Here is an 18,602-nt window from a genome sequence, read left to right as displayed (position 1 = left end):
GTTTCCTTTTTTTTTATAATAATCTTTTTAAAAAATAAATTTATTTGTCTGTGTTGGATCTTTGTTGCTGCGCACGGGCTTTCTCTAGTTGTGTCAAGCGGGGGCTACTCTTCGTTGTGGTGCATGGGCTTCTCATTCCAGTGGCTTCTCTTGCTGTGGAGCATGGGCTCTAGTCACATGGGCTTCAGTAGTTGTGGCATGTGGGCTCAGTAGTTGGGGCTCATGGGCTCTAGAGCACAGGCTCAGTAGTTGTGGTGCACAGGCTCAGTAGTTGTGGCTCGTGGGCTCTAGAGCACAGGCTCAGTAGTCGTGGCGCACAGGATTCATTGCTCCGTGATATGTGGGATCATCCCAGACCAGGGCTCGAACCCATGTCCCCTGAATTGGCGGGCAGATTCTTAACCACTGTACCACCAGGGAAGTCCCTGTTTCTGTTTCTTTTTTGGTGTGCTTTCACATTTCTTCCTGCAAACCACTTATTACTCCTGGACTTGAAGCTCATGAGCTATATTTCGCTGGTCATTTCCGATTGATGCAGGCTCAGAAGCTTCTCCAAACAACTCGTTCATTGGCCTCAACTTTTATGTGTCCATCCCACGCTTTCTATCTCCATCCCCCGTGTTCACAGGCTTATTACATATATAAGAATTTAGTGGACAAAAATAAAATAAAATAGAAGACCAAGAGATTGGTATAGTGTAGACTGGTACAGTGTACACTAACAGGTCACAAACCTTAAAGTGCATAGGAATCACTGGAGTGTTCTAAATGCAGATTTCCAGATCCCACTCCAAGAAACTTTTTTTTAATTAATTAATTTATTTATTTTTTGGCTGCATTGGGTCTTCGTTGCTTCATGCGGGCTCTCTCTAGTTGCCGCAAGCAGGGACTACTCTTCATTGTGGTGTGTGGGCTTCTCATTGTGGTGGCTTCTCTTGTTGCAGAACATGGGCTCTAGGTGCACAGGCTTCAGTAGTTGTGGCACGCGCAAGAAACTTTGATTCAATAGTTTTGGTCCAGGAGTCTGCATTTAATAATCAACCCAGTTGATTCTTATGAAGGGGTTCTTAAACCTCATTTTGAGAAACCCCACTTTGGTTTCCGTTTAACAAACACACAAATACTTCACATGATTGAGAAGATGCAGATCTCTGCCTGGCCCTTTTTTTATGCATATAGGCATTACCAGTCCTCTAGTCAGCAGGGTTTTTTTGGTTTTTGAATTAATACAATTTATTTTTTTAGAGAAGTTTCAGATTTACAGAAAAATTGAATAAAAAGTACATAGAATTCCCATAGATCCTCTAAAAATCTTGTGTGGTCCACCTATTCATCCTTCCTTCCCTTCTCCAGACCCTTGGCAACCACTGATCTTTTCACTGTGAGCATTTGGTTTTGTCGATGCCTGGATTTTAGCCATTCTAAGAGGTACATAGTGCCATCTCATTGTTAATTTGCAGTTCCCTAATGACATATGATGTTGAGCATCCTTTCATATACATATTTGTCATCTGTATATGTAACTTCTAATACCATCTGACTCCCAGTCTGTTTAAATATCTCCACTGGGCTGATGTCTTTTAATTCTTTCTAATCCCAGGGTGTTGTCAGCTTCAGGCTGTCCATCCCCAATAGACATCTTGTTCCTTACATCCTCTTTATTCCTACACTTCATTGAAACTGAGGGCCCTGGATTTTTCAAACAATATACCAGTTCCTCTAGAGGCTTTGACTTGGGTTGCTGACAGAGAAATCTTTATTAAGTCTTTTTTTTTTCACTTTTAAAAGTTGAGATTTATTTCATTTAATACAAAGGGTGAGAAGCTACAATAAGGATTCAATATTGGTAAGCAAATCATATAGGTCAGGGAGAAGCTTATGGATCACATATTCTCATATGTCAGGCACCCATCTTCCAGATTACAGGAAAAAAATAGAGATCATAATAAGATGCATTGGGGATAACTGTCATATGTTTGCACACTCTTGCAATGCATTTTTCCTATACTAAATTTTTCACAGAAATAAATATAAAGCTGCCACTCACATTTGTTCAACAATAATTAGTCATCAGTCATTTTGAATAGATGATAACACTGATTATTCAATAGGCAGTGAGGAGAGATGCCTGCAAGAAATATGTCTAGTTCAGGCTGTGAAATCTCAGTTGCTTCATAAGAGAAGATTGATGCAACTGGGAATTAAGATTTTATTTATCTTGTTTCTTGAGGTAGGCTTGTATTGCTATAAACTTCCCTCTTAGAACTGCTTTTGCTGCATCCCATAGGTTTTGGATGGTCATGTTTTCATTGTAATTTGTCTGTAGGTATTTTTTGATTTCCTCAGTGATCTCTTGGTTATTTAGTAACATATTGTTTAGCCTCCATGTGTTTGTGTTTTTTATGTTTTTTTTCCCCTGTAACTGATTTCTAACCTCATAGCGTTATGGTCAGAAAAGATGCTTGATATGATTTCAATTTTCTTAAATTTACTGAAGCTTGATTTGTGACCGAAGATGTGATCTATCCTGGAGAATGTTCTGTGTGCACTTGAAAGTGTAATCTGCTGTTTTTGGATGGAATGTCCTATAAATATCAATTAAATCTATCTGGTCTATTGTGTCATTTAAAGCTTGTGTTTCCTTATTAATTTTCTGTCTGGATGATCTGTCCATTGGTGTAAGTGAGGTGTTAAAGTCCCCCACTATTATTGTGTTATTGTCGATTTCCTCTTTTATAGCTGTTAGCAGTTGCCTTATGTATTGAGGTGCTCCTATGTTGGGTGCATATATATTTATAATTGTTATATCTTCTTCTTGGATTGATCCCTTGATCATTATGTAGTGTCCTTCTTTGTCTCTTGTAACATTCTTTAAAGTCTATTTTATCTGATATAAGTATTGCTACTCCAGCCTTCTTTTGATTTCCATTTGCATGGAATATCTTTTTCCGTCCCCTCACTTTCTGTATGTGTCCCTAGGTCTGAAGTGGGTCTCTTGTAGACAGCATATATAGGGTCTTGTTTTTGTATCCATTCAGCAAGTCTGTGTCTTTTGCTTGGAGCATAATCCATTCACGTTTAAGGTAATTATCGATATGTATGTTCCTATTACCATTTTCTTAATTGCTATGGGTTTGTTTTTGTAAGTCCTTTTCTTCTCTTGTGTTTCCCACTTAGAGAAGTTCCTTTAGCATTTGTTGTAGAGCTGGTTTGGTGGTGCTGAATTCTCTTAGCTTTTGCTTATCTGTAAAGCTTTTGATTTCTCTGTTGAATCTGAATGAGATCTTTGCCAGGTAGAGTGATCTTGGTTGTAGGTTCTTCCCTTTCATCACTTTAAATATATCATGCCACTCCCTTCTGGCTTGTAGAGTTTCTGCTGAGAAATCAGCTATTTACCTTATGGGAGTTCCCTTGTATGTTATTTGCCATTTTTCCCTTGTTGCTTTCAATAATTTTTCTTTGTCTTCAATTTTTGTCTTTAACTATGTGTCTCAGTGTGTTTCTCCTTGGGTTTATCCTGCCTGGGACTCTCTGTGATTCCTGGACTTGGGTGGCTATTTCCTTTCTCATGTTAGGGAAGTTTTCAACTATAATCTCTTCAAATATTTTCTCGGGTCCTTTCTCTCTCTCTTCTCCTTCTGGGACCCCTATAATGCGAATGTTATTGTGTTTAATGTTGTCCCAGAGGTCTCTTAGGCTGTCTTCATTTCTTTTCATTCTTTTTTCTTTATTCTGTTCCACAGCACTGAATTCCACCATTCTGTCTTCCAGGTCACTTATCTGTTCTTCTGCCTCAGTTATTCTGCTATTGATTCATTCTAGTGCATTTTTCATTTCAGTTATTGTATTGTTCATCTCTGTTTGTTTGTTCTTTAATTCTTCTAGGTGTTTGCTCTTTAATTCTTTTAGGTCTTTGTTAAACATTTCTTGCATCTTCTCAATCTTTGCCTCCATTCTTTTTCCTATGTCCTGTATCATCTTTACTATCATTATTCTGAATTCTTTTTCTGGAAGGTTGCCTATCTCCACTTCATTTAGTTGTTTTTCTGGGGTTTTATTTTGTTCCTTCATCTGCTACATAGCCCTCTGCCTTTTCATCTTGTCTATCTTTCTGCGAATGTGGTTTTTTTTCCACAGGCTGCAGGATTGTAGTTCTTCTTGCTTCTGCTCTTTATTAAGTCTTTAAAAATGATATTATTCAAGTGACACACAAGGGAAATGAGTGATGAGAAGAGGAAGTACTATTACAAAAGTGGTCCCAGGACATTAGATTTATCACAAAATCCTTTCCATGAGTCAGTTCATCTTTTCCATTTTAGTTTCAGGGAGGATATTTGACGCCTTGGAATTAGGAGTCTTCTCCTACTTTCACCAAATTACTAAAACCAATGAATATTCAAGTGAAACCTTATCCAAATTTGGGGCTTGCCTGACTGCAGAGGACCCTCTGCCTGAGTTATTGCTCCTGAAACTCACACAGCTATCTCTGGAGAGCACAGAATGGAGGCTAAGTTTCTTGGATGAGATGCAGTAAGTTTTCCAAGGATGTGGTTGATCCAAGAATATACACAGCTAATTTATAAAAAAGCAGCTACCTTGAGGATAACACATGAAGGATTCCAGAGGTCAAGAATTGACCTCAGTCCATATGGGGAAATCTCACTGGTGTGAACTGAAAAAGCTTACATGAAGCTATAGGCTATCTAAAACCTCTGACAATGGTATTTTATGTTTCAGACAGAAAGAGGTCAAAGATGAAGATCCTGAAATACAGACTCTCTCTCTGCATTAGCAGGGAGACTGATGGTATCTGGGCTGGCTGGAAGGAGGCAGGGGAGTCGGAAATGCCTTCCTTCTGCTGGTGTTAGTCCTGATCCTAGGATTTAAACGTTATTTTCAGTTTAAAAGAGTCCGATAGGTCTATATATTTTAATATATTTTTATAGAAGAGGAGAATTTTTCCACAGTCTTAGAGTCTCTCTAGAAGCCAATAAACCATGTTAAAAGAGGCCCAGATTATCTGTCTTCCTTCATCTTAATGCCTCTGCAACATCATGCACTACCTCATAGGATTGGTATGTGACAGATTCTATTTTGAGTCTTCCGATGACTCCTTCATTTAGTCTTCCTTGAGAAGCAGAGTTCAGAAAAATCTGTGCAACTGGAAGTCGTCTCCCAGTCCCCTGGATCTTGCAGTCCTAGTTTCAAAGAGGTCAGTGTCTTCTTAAGGGTCATGTGGAGGCTCCAGTGTGTTCCCAGGAAAATGCATTCCTTGTGCTAAGAAGTTATCTACAGAGCATCTTAGACGGAGTTCTGTTCGGTGCTGTAGTGACATAAGATGTCTGTGCCTGAAGAACTTTTTGAGTTGTTAAATAATGGGACTGTTTTAGTGAACCCAATAAGCCCTAGTTAATAAAACTCTCCATTGATGTGGACAGTATTCATTTCCAATAAAACTAGCAAGACAGGAACCTCACACAAGCCACGCTGTTCTAACTTGTTGGAAGATACTGCAGTTGAAACCTACAGCCATTTTCACTCCATCTTCCTTACTGACATTTGGCTTGATCAAATGCTTAACACCTCTGCAAAAGCCACTCAAAAAGACTTTTTGGTATCTGTCATTCTAAATTCCAAGCATGGCACACTGACCCAGAGATTTTTGTTTGTTTCGGTGGTAAAATACACATAACATAAAATTGACCCTTTTAACCATTTTTCAGTGCATAGTTCAGAGCCCTTAAGTACATTCATATTGTTGTGCAACCATCACCACCATCCATGTCCAGAACTACTCCATCTTCCCAAAATGAAACTCTGTACTAATTAAACAATAACTTCCCACTCCCCCCATCCCCAGCCCCTAGCAACCACCATTCTACTTTCTGCCTCTATGAATTTGACACAGGTATATCATATAAGTGGAATCATACAATATGTGTCATTTTGTGTCTGGCTTATTTCACTTAGCATAATGTCCTCTAGGTTCATCCATGTTGTAGCCTGTGTTAGAATTTTATTGCTTTTAAAGGCTCAAATATATACTGCTGTGTATAATACATATAAATATATATATACACACACACATACATATACACACACAGTGGACCCTTGAACAACATGGGTTTGAACTGTGCAGGTCCACCCATATTCAGATTTTTTTCACTAAATATGTACTGCAATATTACATAATCCATGGTTGATTGTTCCTTGGATCCTGAACTGTGGATATGAGGACAGGTGAAAAGTTATATGCAGGTTTTTGACTGTGCAGAGGGTCAGCGCCCATAGCCCCTGAGACGTACAAGGATCAATTGTATGTATATATCTGTCTGTATATATGTATATATACATATATATATATACACACACACCAATACCACATTTTGTTTATTCATTCATCTGTCAATGGACGCTTGAGTTGCTGCCACCTGTTGGCTATTGTGAATAATGCTACTATGAACATGGGCATACAAATATCTGTTAAGAGTTCCTGCTTCTCTGGGTATATAACCAGAAGTGGAACTGCTGGATTGAACTGTAATTCTATTTTTTTTTTTTTTTTTTTGGAAAAATCACCATACCATTTCTCACAGTGGCTGCACCATTTTACATTCCTACCAGCAATGGGTTCCACTTTCTTCACATCCTTGTCCACGCTTGTAACTTTCTAGGTTTGTTTTTTGTTTGTTTGGTTTTTTTGATAATAGCTATCTTAATGGGTGTGAAGTGATATCTCATTGTGGTTTTGATGTGAATTTCCCTAATGATTAGATACTGAGTGTCTTTTCACGTGCTTAGTAGCCACTTGTATATCTTTGGAGATGTGAAGTCTTTTGCCCATTTAAAATTGGATTTGTTGTTGTTGAGTTGTAGTTTAAAAATATATATTCTGGATGTCAATCCCTTATAAGACATACAATTTGTGAATATTTTCCCCTATTCCGGGGGTTTCCTTTTCACTCTGTTGATAGTGCCTTTTGATGCACAAAAGTTCTTAATTTTGATGAAGTCCAATTTAACTATTTTTCTTTTCTTGACTGTGCTTTTGGTGTCAGAAAATCATTGCCAAATCCAACGGCCTAAAGCTTTCTCTTTTTTTTATAGCTTTTTTACTATGTTTTCTTAGAAGTTTTAGCTCTAACATTTACATCTTTGATCTTTTTTTTTTTTTGCGGTACACGGGCCTCTCACTGTTGTGGCCTCTCCCGTTGCGGAGCAACAGGCTCCGGATGCGCAGGCTCAGCGGCCATGGCTCACGGTCACAGCCGCTCCGCCGCATGTGGGATCTTCCCGGACCGGGGCCGAACCCGTGTCCCCTGCATCGGCAGGCGGACTCTCAACCACTGCGCCACCAGGGAAGCCCTTTGATCATTTTTTAATATTTATTTATTTATTTTAAAATATTTATTTATTTAATTAATTTATTTATTTGGCTGAGCTGGCTCTTAGTTTCAGCATGCAGGCTCTTAGTTGTAGCATGCAGGCTCTTAGTTGTGGCATGAGGGATCTAGTTCCCTGACCAGGGATCGAACCTGGGCCCCCTGCATTGGGAGCATGGAGTCTTATCCACTGGACCACCAGGAAAGTCCCAAATCTTTGGTCGTTTTGAGTTAATTTTTGTACATAGCGTAAGGTAAGGGTCTAACTTAATTTTTTTTGCATTTGCATTTTTTTGCATTTGGAGATCCAGTTTTCCCAAACCATTTCTTAAAAAGACTGCCTTTTTCCCATTGAACAATTTTGGCACCCTTACTGAAAATCATTTGACCATATATGTGAGGGTTCACTTCTGGGTTCTCTATTATATTGCATTGGTGTATATATCTGTCTTTATGGCTGTACCACGCTGTTTTTTTTTGTTTGTTTTTTTTTGCGGTGCGCGGGCCTCTCACTGTTGTGGCCTCTCCCGTTGCGGAGCACAGGCTCCGGACGCGCAGGCTCAGCGGCCACGGCTCACGGGCCCAGCCGCTCCGCGGCATGTGGGATCTTCCAGGACCGGGGCACGAACCCGTGGTCCCCTGCATTGGCAGGCGGACTCCCAACCACTGCGCCACCACGGAAGCCCATACCACGCTGTTTTGATTGTCAAAGAATTATAGTATGTTTTGAGATCAGGAATGTTAGACCTCCAACATTGTTATTTTCAAGATTGTTTTGACTATTTGGGGTTACTTGATAAAATTCCATTATAATTTTAGGATGAATTTTCTATTCCCGAAAAAGAAGTGTTGAGATTTTGATGAAGATTGCATTGAATCTGTAGATCATGTTGGGTAGTATTGACATCTTAACAATATTAAACCTTCTAATCCGTGAACATGGGACGTGTTTCCATTTATTGATGTGTTTAATTTCTTTCAGGAATGTTTTGTAGTTTTCAAGTGTAATTAACCTCCTTGGTTAAGTTTATTGCCAAGTATTTCATTCTTCTTGATGCTACTGTAAATTGAATTGTTTTCTTAATCTCCTTTGGACTGTTCATTGTTAGGGTACAGAAGCACAACTGATTTTAAAAAAGACACACACACACACAACAGATTTTTGTGTGTTGATTTTGTATCCTGCAACTTTGCTGAATTTTCTTATTGGTTCTAACAGGGTGTGTGTGTGTGTGTGTGTGTGTGTGCGTGTGTGTGTGTGTGATCTTTAGGGTTTCCTACATACAGGATCTTGTTACTTGCAAGCAGAGATAATTTTACTTCTTCCTTTCCAATTTGGATGCCTTTTATTTCTTTTATCTTGCCTAATTGCTCTGAATAGAGCTTCTAGTACCACGTTGAATAGAAGTGGTGAAAGTGAGCATTCTTACCTTATTCCTGGTCTTAGAGGAAAAGCTTTCAGTCGTTCACCATTGTATATGTTGGCTGTGGGTTTTTCATATATGGCCTTTATTATGTTGAAGAAACTTTTTTCTAATCCTAGCTTGTTGAGTTTTTTTATTATGAAAGGTGTTGAATTTTGTCAAATGTTTTTTTCGGTATCAGTTGAGATCATGGACCCTGAGATTTTGTAATGAGAGAAATGGCTTTTATTCTTAGCCCCTAACCCCTGCACACAAATTGGGGGAGGCCTCAGCAATTAAGAACTTGCAGTTTTATTTCATGAAACTCTGTTCTCTTCCGTACCTCTTAGTGAAGCCAACCACTGTTGTCAATTACAGCAATCAGATCTAGGTATTTACTTTTCTTGACCTAGCTACTGTTTTTTTTTTAAACGCAGCTATAGCTAACCATAGCATCCCCTCTTTCTTGCTAATAATTAGACGAAACAGTAAATCAATTTGGACTTACTGATGAATGACTGGCTAGAAACAATATTTAATGGGATGAATTTAATTTTTAAATGGCCACATAGTAAAATGAACTTTTTTGGGCATGTATAGTTCTAGGAATAAGTGCATGTACAGATTCATGTAACTACCACCACCATCACGATACAGCTCAGTCCCATTGCCCTAAAAAGACTCCTGCATTCTATCCTTTTATTATCCTCCCCCTACCTTGAATTCCTGGCAACTAATAATCACTATTTTGTCTTTTTGAGAATGTCATATAGTGTATAACATATACCTGTGAGGGGAAGATTAAGTGTGACTGATGGCTTTGCTAGCAGTCATTCTGAATAACAGAACTATTCTAAACCATGAACCTGGTATAATCATCATCATGGTAGGAGAGAATAATCATAGATTCATATGTTGTATCAGCCTCAGAACGTCTATCAGTCTGCTAGGAAGAGTGTTAGCCCAATTATAAGACTAATGGTTGAAGACTGGTGCCAATCTTTGAGCAACTGGATCATAAGAGATAAGAAATAACAGAATGTGGGCTTCCCTGGTGGCGCAGTGGTTAAGAGTCCACCTGCCGATGCAGGGGACGCGGGTTCGTGCATTGGTGTCCACCATGGCCGCTGAGCCTGCGTGTCCAGACCCTGTGCTCCGCAACGGGAGAGGCCACAACAATGAGAGGCCTGCGTACTGCAAAAAAAAAAAGAAATAACAGAATGTGAGGTTAACCTATTCTATAGGTTATCTGTGGTACATGGCCATTTCATGGACTATTACATGTTATCATCCACACGTGAAGGACAGTGAGGAGGAAATGTATTAAGCTGAAAACTACAGAACTGCACAAGAGATGATTTCCAACAGCTTATAAAGCAACTATGCTTTGGGACTTTCCCGGTGGCACAGTGGTTAATAATCTGCCTGCCAATGCAGGGGACATGGGTTCGAGCCCTGGTCCACATGCTGCGGAGCAACTAAGGCCGTGCGCCACAAGTACTGGGCCTGTGCTCTAGAACCAGCGAGCCACAACTACTAAAGCCCATGCGCCTAGAGCCTGTCCTCCGCAACAAGAGAAGACACTGCGATGAGAAGCCCATGCACCGCAACGAAGAGTAACCCCTGCTCGCTGCAACTAGAGAAAGCCCAAGCACAGCAACAAAGACCCAACACAGGCAAAATTAACAAATTAATTAATTTTTTAAAAAGGTGAATTATTTTGTTTAAAAAAAAATCAACTATGCTTTGTTTCCAATGCAGTGATCAGCAATATAATTTTCTGGTCAGGTGAAACACATCTAGTGCAGTAAAATGGAAATAGTCATATTTCATCTATTAGGATGATTTGGGCTGCAAGTAACAGAATATCCAGCTGAAAGTGGATATCTCACATAAAAAATATCTCACATAGGGCTTCCCTGGTGGCGCAGTGGTTGAGAGTCTGCCTGCCGATGCAGGGGACGCGGGTTCGTGCCCCGGTCCGGGAAGATCCCACATGCCACAGAGCGGCTGGGCCCGTGAGCCATGGCCACTGAGCCTACGCATCCGGAGCCTGTGCTCCACAACGGGAGAGGCCACAACAGTGAGAGGCCCGCATACCGCAACAACAACAACAACAACAAAAAATCTCATATAAAAAAGTCTCTAGACATAGGTAGTTCCAGAACTGATTGAGTGGTCTCAACAATATCATGAAGAATCCAGCTCTTTCCAAAAACCACATGATCATCTCAATAGATTCAAAAAAGCATTTGACAAAATTCAGCACCCATTCATGATAAAATCTCTCACCAAAGTAGGTATAAAGGGAACAAGTCTCAACATAATAAAAGCCATTTATGCCTAACCCACAGACAACATAATACTCAATGGTGAAAAACTGAAAGCCTTCCCACTAAATTCAGGAATGAGACAGGGATGCCCATTCCACCACTTCCATTCAACATAGTATTAGAAGTTCTAGCCACAGCAATTATACATGAAAAAGAAATAAAAGGTATCTAAATTGGAAGGGAAGAGGTAAAACTGTCAGTATTTGCAGGTGACATGATACTCTAAATAGAGAATCCTAAAGCCTCCACAAAAAAGCTATTAGAATTAATAAATGAAGGTAGCAGGATACAAGATTAATATACAAAAATCTCTTACAGTGAAATATCAAAAAGAGAAAGTAAAGAAAACACTTCCATTTAAAACTGTCAGGGAGTTCCCTGGTGGCCTAGTGGTTAGGATTCTGGGCTTTCACTGCCATGGCCCCTTTTTTAATCCCTGGTTGGGGAACTGAGATCCTGCAAGTCACACGGTGCAGCCAAATTCAAACCAAGCCAAAACAAAAAAACGAAAGAAACAAAAAACACTGTGTCAAAAAAAATACCTTGGGGGGCTTCCCTGGTGGCACAGTGGTTGAGAGTCTGCCTGCTAATGCAGGGGACATGGGTTCGAGTCCTGGTCTGGGAGGATCCCACATGCCTCAGAGCAACTAGGCCCGTGAGCCGCAACTACTGAGCCTGCGCATCTGGAGCCTGTGCTCCACAAGCCGTGACGGTGAGAGGCCCGTGCACCGTGATGAAGACTGGCCCCCACTTGCGACAACTAGAGAAAGCCCTCACACAGAAACGAAGACCCGACACGGCAAAAATAAATAAATAAACTAATAAACTCCTACCCCCAACATCTTAAAAAAATAAAGTTACACCTCATTGTAAAAAAAAAAAAAAAAAACCTTGGAATAAGCTTAACCAAGGAGGTGAAAGACCTATACATTGAAAACTATAAAACGTTGATAAAGGAAACTGAAAATGATTCAAGAAATGGAAAGATATCCCATGCTCTTGGATTGGAAGAATTAATATTGTTTAAATGTCCATACTACCCAAATAAATCTACAGATTTAATGCAATCCCTATCAAAATACCTATGACATTTTTCAAAGAACTAGAACAGATAATCCTACAATTTATATGGAAAAAGCCAAGGCAATCCTGAGGAAAAAGAACAAAGCTGGAGGCATAAACCTTCCAGACTTCACACAATACTACAAAGCTATAGTAATCAAAACAGCGTGGTATTGGCACAAAAACAGACATATGGATCAATGGAACAGAATAGAGAGCCCAGAAATAAACCCACACAACTATGGTCATTAATCTACAACAAAGGAGGTAAGAATACACAGTGGAGAAAAGACAGTTTCTTCAACAAGTGGTGTTGGGAAATCTGGACAGTTACATTTAAATCAATGAAATTAGAACACTCCCTCAAACCATATACAAAAATAAACTCAAAATGGTTGAAAGACCTAAATATAAGGCATGACACCATAAAACTCCTAGAAGAGAACATAGGCAAAACATTCTTTTTTTTTTTTTTGGCAAAACATTCTTGGACATAAAATCGTAGCAATATTTTCTTAGATCAGTCTCCCAAGCCAAAAGAAATAAAAGCAAAAATAAACAAATGTAAATCTAATCAAACTTAAAAGCTTTTGCACAGCAAAGGAAAACACCAACAAAAAACAAAAAGACAACCTACAGAATGGGAGAAAATATTTGCAAATCATGCAACTAATGAGGAGTTAATATCCAAAATGTAGAAACAACTCATACAGCTCAAAAAAACCCAAAAAACAAAACAAAACAAACAATCCAATCAAAAAATGGGCAGAAGACCTAAACAGATATTTCTTCAAAGAAAACATACAGATGGCCAACAGGCACATGAAAAGATGCTCAACACTGCTAATTATTAGAGAAATGCAAATCAAAACTATAATGAGGTATCACCTCACACCAGTCAGAATGGCTATTATCAACAAGTCTACAAATAATAAATGCTGGAGAGGGTATGGAGAAAAGGGAACCCTCCTACACTTTTGGTGGGAATGTAAATTGGTGTAGCCACTATGGAAAACAGTATGGAGGTTCCTTAAAAAACTAAAAACAGAGCTACCATATGATCCAGCAATCCCACTCCTGGACATATATTCAGAAAAGACAAAAACCCTAATTAGAAAAGATACATGCACCCCAATGTTCATCCAGCACTATTTACAATAGCCAAGACTTGGAAACAACCCAAGTGCCCATCAACAGATGACTGACTTAAGAAGATGTGGTATACATACAATGGAATATTAGTCAGCCATTAAAAAGAATGAAATATTGCCATTTGCAGCAACATGAATAGACTTAGAGAATTCTATACTAAGCAAAGTAAGTCAAAGACAAATATTATATGATATCACTTATATGTGGAATCTAAAAAATAATGCAAATGAATCTATAAACAAAACAGAAACAGACTTACAGACTTAGAAGATTTACAGACATAGAAGATAATATGGTTATCAAAGGGGGGAATTAATTAGGCTGTGAGATTAACACATACAGACTACTATACATAAAATAGATAAGCAAAAAGGATTTACTGTAAAGCACAGGGAACTATATTCAATGTCTTGTAATAACCTATAATGGAAAATAAGCAAAAAACAACAACAACCACTATATATATATATATATATATATATAACAATCACTTTTCTGTACACCTGAAACTAGCACAATATTGTAAATCAACTATACTTCAATTAAAAATAATTAAACGAAAATAATCCAGCTCTTTCCATCCTCCATTCCACCATCCTCAGTATGAAAACTTTTAACTCTCAGATTTTTTGCCTCTTGGTTGCAAGACGGCTGCTACAGTTCCAGACACCATGTCTTCATACAATTGCATTCATATGTAGGAAGCAGGGGGCAGGTAGATGACAAGAGAGCTCTTCTTTTCCCAATTCTGCCAACAAACTTTCTATTATTAACCATAGTCAGAACCGGGTCCTCTGGCCATTCCTACCCACAGGCAAAGTGTATATCTAGCATTTTAACATTTATCATGTGAAGTGGGCTTTGACAGGAGAGAAGGGTAAGGGAAGTGACTCCTGGGAGGGTAACAGACCTGTCTCAACCCATTGTTGTGAAAGATTAAACACAGTAATGTGGGTAGGGCATGTCTAACTGGGCCAGGCACATCCTCATTTCTTTGTTCCATTTCTCTCTTTCTCTCCTTCAGGTTTCCTTCCTTATTTTTCAGCCTTAGAAGAAAGATGGGAATCCAAAAGATTTGCTCACCTTCCCTATACAAAGGCATTGCTTGTCTCTTCCACCCCAACTTACTTTTTGGATTTCTGCAGCTCTAGTTTCCACAAACCATTTTGGAATCTCCCTGACCTCTCAAGAAAGTTCTTGACCTCAAACTGAGGAATATAGTTTTATGGCCAATTCATGGATGTTGATTATAAGAAACAGAGAAATCTTTATAAACAAAAAAGAAAAAAATCAACAGAGTCTAAGTTATTTCTGCCATGTTAGCCTGCACTAAAAATCATCTGTTTCAGTGGAGTGCAGCTCTTTCCATACAGAAAAGGGGCAAAAGGCACCCCGACGCCTGTCTGTAGCGACTGCTGGCTCTGCGGGCGCCACAAGATGTTTCTTGCCATCAGAGCAATGACTTCAGTTTTTCCATTCCAGCTGTGGTGAAAATGAATAAGAAAACTGGATCCTGCCTCTGGAAGCAGGATACAGGCTCCACACTAATCAAAAAAGGAAGATTCAGTATAAGACAATATTTCACTCCCCAGACTTTGTCAGAAGTGGCTCTGAGTCATCTCACTGACCGCCACAGGATTAGAATGGGGATATTGTACAAGCCCGACCCTTTGCAGGAAAGGTTTTTTTTTCTTCCGCCTAAATGAGCTTCTCTTGCAACTGAGTCATTGCAATCCAAATCTCATAATTTTACATCCTCTCTTCTAATTGTTTACCAAATAGCTAGCTATTTTAAGGGGGCTGGCAGGGGGAGTGGAGACAAAAAGTGGCTCAGCCTAGAATTCATTTATTTAAGAAGTGTCAAAGAATACTGACACTGTAAACAGGTAAAAGGAGAAGGAAGGTTTTTGAAACCTGGTCAGTAGTGATAAAGACTTCAAAGGCCTGCGCTTATTTGCCAAACCAAGGCTGATTTAGCAACGGACTCCTGAACCAGTCCTGAGGGGAGGGACCCTGGGCTGAGCGCCTGAGTGACTCCTGGCATGGAGAAAGGGGAATGGGCTTCCCTGTGTTGCACCCAGTGGAGAAGCCAGGAGAAATCTGCTCTGCAGTTCTATCACTTAGGAACATCCAGAACAAATAAATGTTGACAACTGCAGGCTGTGGTGCTGTGGGATTCTGCTGGACGTCCTGTGAAGGAAAACCACCAGCAGCTGTCTGAAGTTGTTTTTCGTATATTAACATTTGGTTAATAAAGCCTCTACTGTGAAACAAACCAGATGAAAAACCAGGCTTCATGAGGAAGGCCTTAGGGCAGGCTGGGAAGGATTACGGTTTTATCAACTTCAGAACACCTCTGTGCGCTCAGCATGGACTTGGGTGCTCTGGGATCATACTCGGAGGTGGGGAGCTGGTGCTGTCCTGAGGGAGCATACTCTCTCTTCCATCCTGGAGGCCAGACTGACATTTAAAGAAGCTAAGTGAAACCCATGTAAGGTGAGTGTGGGATCCATGCTAAGCTGTGCAAGTGGGATTGGAAGGACACAAAGACCTATGTGAGATGAGTCCCTTGGGAGCAGGACCTCAGCTGGCTCATTTTGGTATCCTTGGCATTGTGAATTTGTCACATGAGGTAGGGGTTTAATTAGTTAAATTTCAAATAAAGGTTAACTCTATACTTTTATTTACCCATAATTTCATCCTACCCAACTTTTTACCTGCTGCCTCTGCGCATGTACTTAGAATATACACCTGAATAAAAGCACCTAAAAACCCCAATAGTGGAACTTCCCTGGTGGTCCAGTGGTTAAGAATCCACCTTCCAATGCAGGGGACGTGGGTTCGATCCCTGGTCGGGGAACAAAGATCCCACATGTTGCAGGGCAACTAAAGCCGTGTGCCACAACTACTGAGCCTGTGCACCGCAACTAGAGAGAAGCCCCCGCGCCGCAAAGAAAGATCCTGTGTGCCGCAACTAAGACCCGACGCAGCCAAAAATAAATATTTTTTAAAAACCCCGATAGTTTCCAGTCACACTCACAGTCACACACACTCACACAAATGCCTGAACACACTCACACACACTCACAAGCTCTTATTTATTTACATTTTTGTTCTTTGTCTCTCTTGATCTCATGCTCACTTTTTCTTGCTCCAGAATTGTTGCCAGGAGTTGCAGAAAGAAAGGCTAGTTTCACCAACCTATTCACAAAAGCACAAGGATGAAGAGCTAGAAAAGTGGAGGAAGAAGACAAGAGCAAGATGATGGGAGAAGGAAGACAAAGAATAAGAGAGAAAGAAAGCCAGAAAAGTTCCCCATTGTGGATGGGGAGTTAATTGTGAATGATGAGGCTCTTCCCCTAACAAGGATTAGAAGGACAGCTCCCATCTTTTATAGCAGGGTAAGAAGGAGTCTTACAAAAATAAACTGCTTTGGGCTTGATGACTTGTGGAGAAGCAGAAAAAAGGAACGACACTTCCATTCTGTCATAAATTCCAGTCACTTAACTTTTCTTAAGTAGTTCATTTTCTGGTGTGGATAGACTTGCTTTGTATAGGAGCTTTCCATGGAACCAACTCTAGTGCAAAGTGAAATGAGGAGTACTTTTTTGGAAAAGTCTTGACTACTTGGTGAATGCAGATGCCTTCTGTGATGGTTAATTTTATGGGTGAACTTGACTGGGCCATGGTGCCCAGATATTTGGTCAAACATTATTCTGGATGTTTCTGTAAGGCTGTTTTTGGATCAGATTTAAATCAGTAGACTACATAAAACAGACCGCCCTCCATAATGTGAGTGGGTCTCATGCAATCAATGGAAAGCCTGAATAGTACAAAATGCTAACTTCCCCTGAACAAGAGGGAATTCTCCAGCTGACAGCCTTCGTGCTCCATCTGCAACATCAATTCTTTCAGGTGTTCCAGGAGACTGTCTTTTGGCCAAATTTAAAAAAAAAATTTTTTTTTATTGGAGTGATAGGTGATTTACAATGTTGTATTAGCTTCAGGTGTACAGCGAAGTAAATCGGTTATACATATACATATATCCACTCTTTTTTTTAAGATTCTTTTTCCATATAGGTCATTACAGAGTATTGAGTAGCGTTCCCTGTGCTATATAGTAGGTCCTTAGTAGTTATCTATTTTATATATAGCACTGTGTATATGTTAATAACAATCTCCCAATTTATCCTTCCCACCCCTTCCCGCCTGGTAACCATAAGTTACTTTTCTACATCTGTGGCTCTGTTTCTGTTTTGTAAATAAGTTCATTTGTACCCTTTTTTTTGGATTCCACATTTAAGCCATATCATAGGATATTTGCAACACAGTATTATTATTATATATTTTTAAAATAAATTTATTTATTTGCGTTGTGGTGCATGGGCTTCTCATTGCAGTGGCTTCTCTTGTTGCGGAGCACGGGTTCTAGGAGCGTGGACTTCAGTAGTTGTGGCACGCAGGCCCAGTAGTTGTGGCTCATGGGCTCTAGAGCACAGGCTCAGTAGTTGTGGCACACGGGCTTAGTTGCTCCGCGGCATGTGGGATCTTCCCAGATCAGGGCTCGAACCCGTGTCTCCTGCATTGGCAGGTGGACAGGCGGATTCTTTTTTTTTTTTTTTTAATGAAAGCTTCTTTCTTTCCTTCTTCCTTCCTTCCTTCCTTTCTTTCTTTCTTTCTTTCTTTCTTTCTTTCTTTCTTTCTTTCTTTCTTTCTTTCTTTGTTTTTATGGCTGTGTTGGGTCTTCGTTTCTGTGCGAGGGCTTTCTCTAGTTGCGGCAAGCAGGGGCTGCTCTTCATTGCGGTGCACAGGCCTCTCACTGTCGCGGCCTCTCATGTTGTGGAGCACAAGCTCCAGACGCGCAGGCTCAGTAGTTGTGGCTCACGGGCCTAGTTGCTCCGCGGCATTTGGGATCTTCCCAGACCAGGGCTCGAACCCGTGTCCCCTGCATTGGCAGGCAGATTTTCAACCACTGCACCACCAGGGACGCCTCTGCCTTTTGGCTTAAACTGCAACTCCTTCCTGAGATTCCAGTCTGCTAGCCTCCCCTGTCAGATTTTGCACTTGCCAAGCCTCCACAATCATGTGAGCCAATTACTGAAAATAAATCTCTTTACACACACACCCCTCCTATTCGTTCTGTTTCTCCGAGAGCCTTGACTAATACAGCATTTTATAAGCTGACAAACAGGATTGAAATGTAACAAATGTATTCTTGCCTTTTTCCAATCAACACCATAACTTAGGAGTGTGGACTGAAGGGGCAAGAG

Source organism: Monodon monoceros, unplaced genomic scaffold (genome assembly GCF_005190385.1).
Source record: "Monodon monoceros isolate NGI ecotype Baffin Bay Population unplaced genomic scaffold, NGI_Narwhal_1 Super_Scaffold_11, whole genome shotgun sequence".
In the NCBI taxonomy this organism is placed as follows: Eukaryota; Metazoa; Chordata; class Mammalia; order Artiodactyla; family Monodontidae; genus Monodon; species Monodon monoceros.
The sequence above is the reverse complement of the archived record's forward strand: the minus strand, read 5'-3'. Positions refer to the sequence as shown.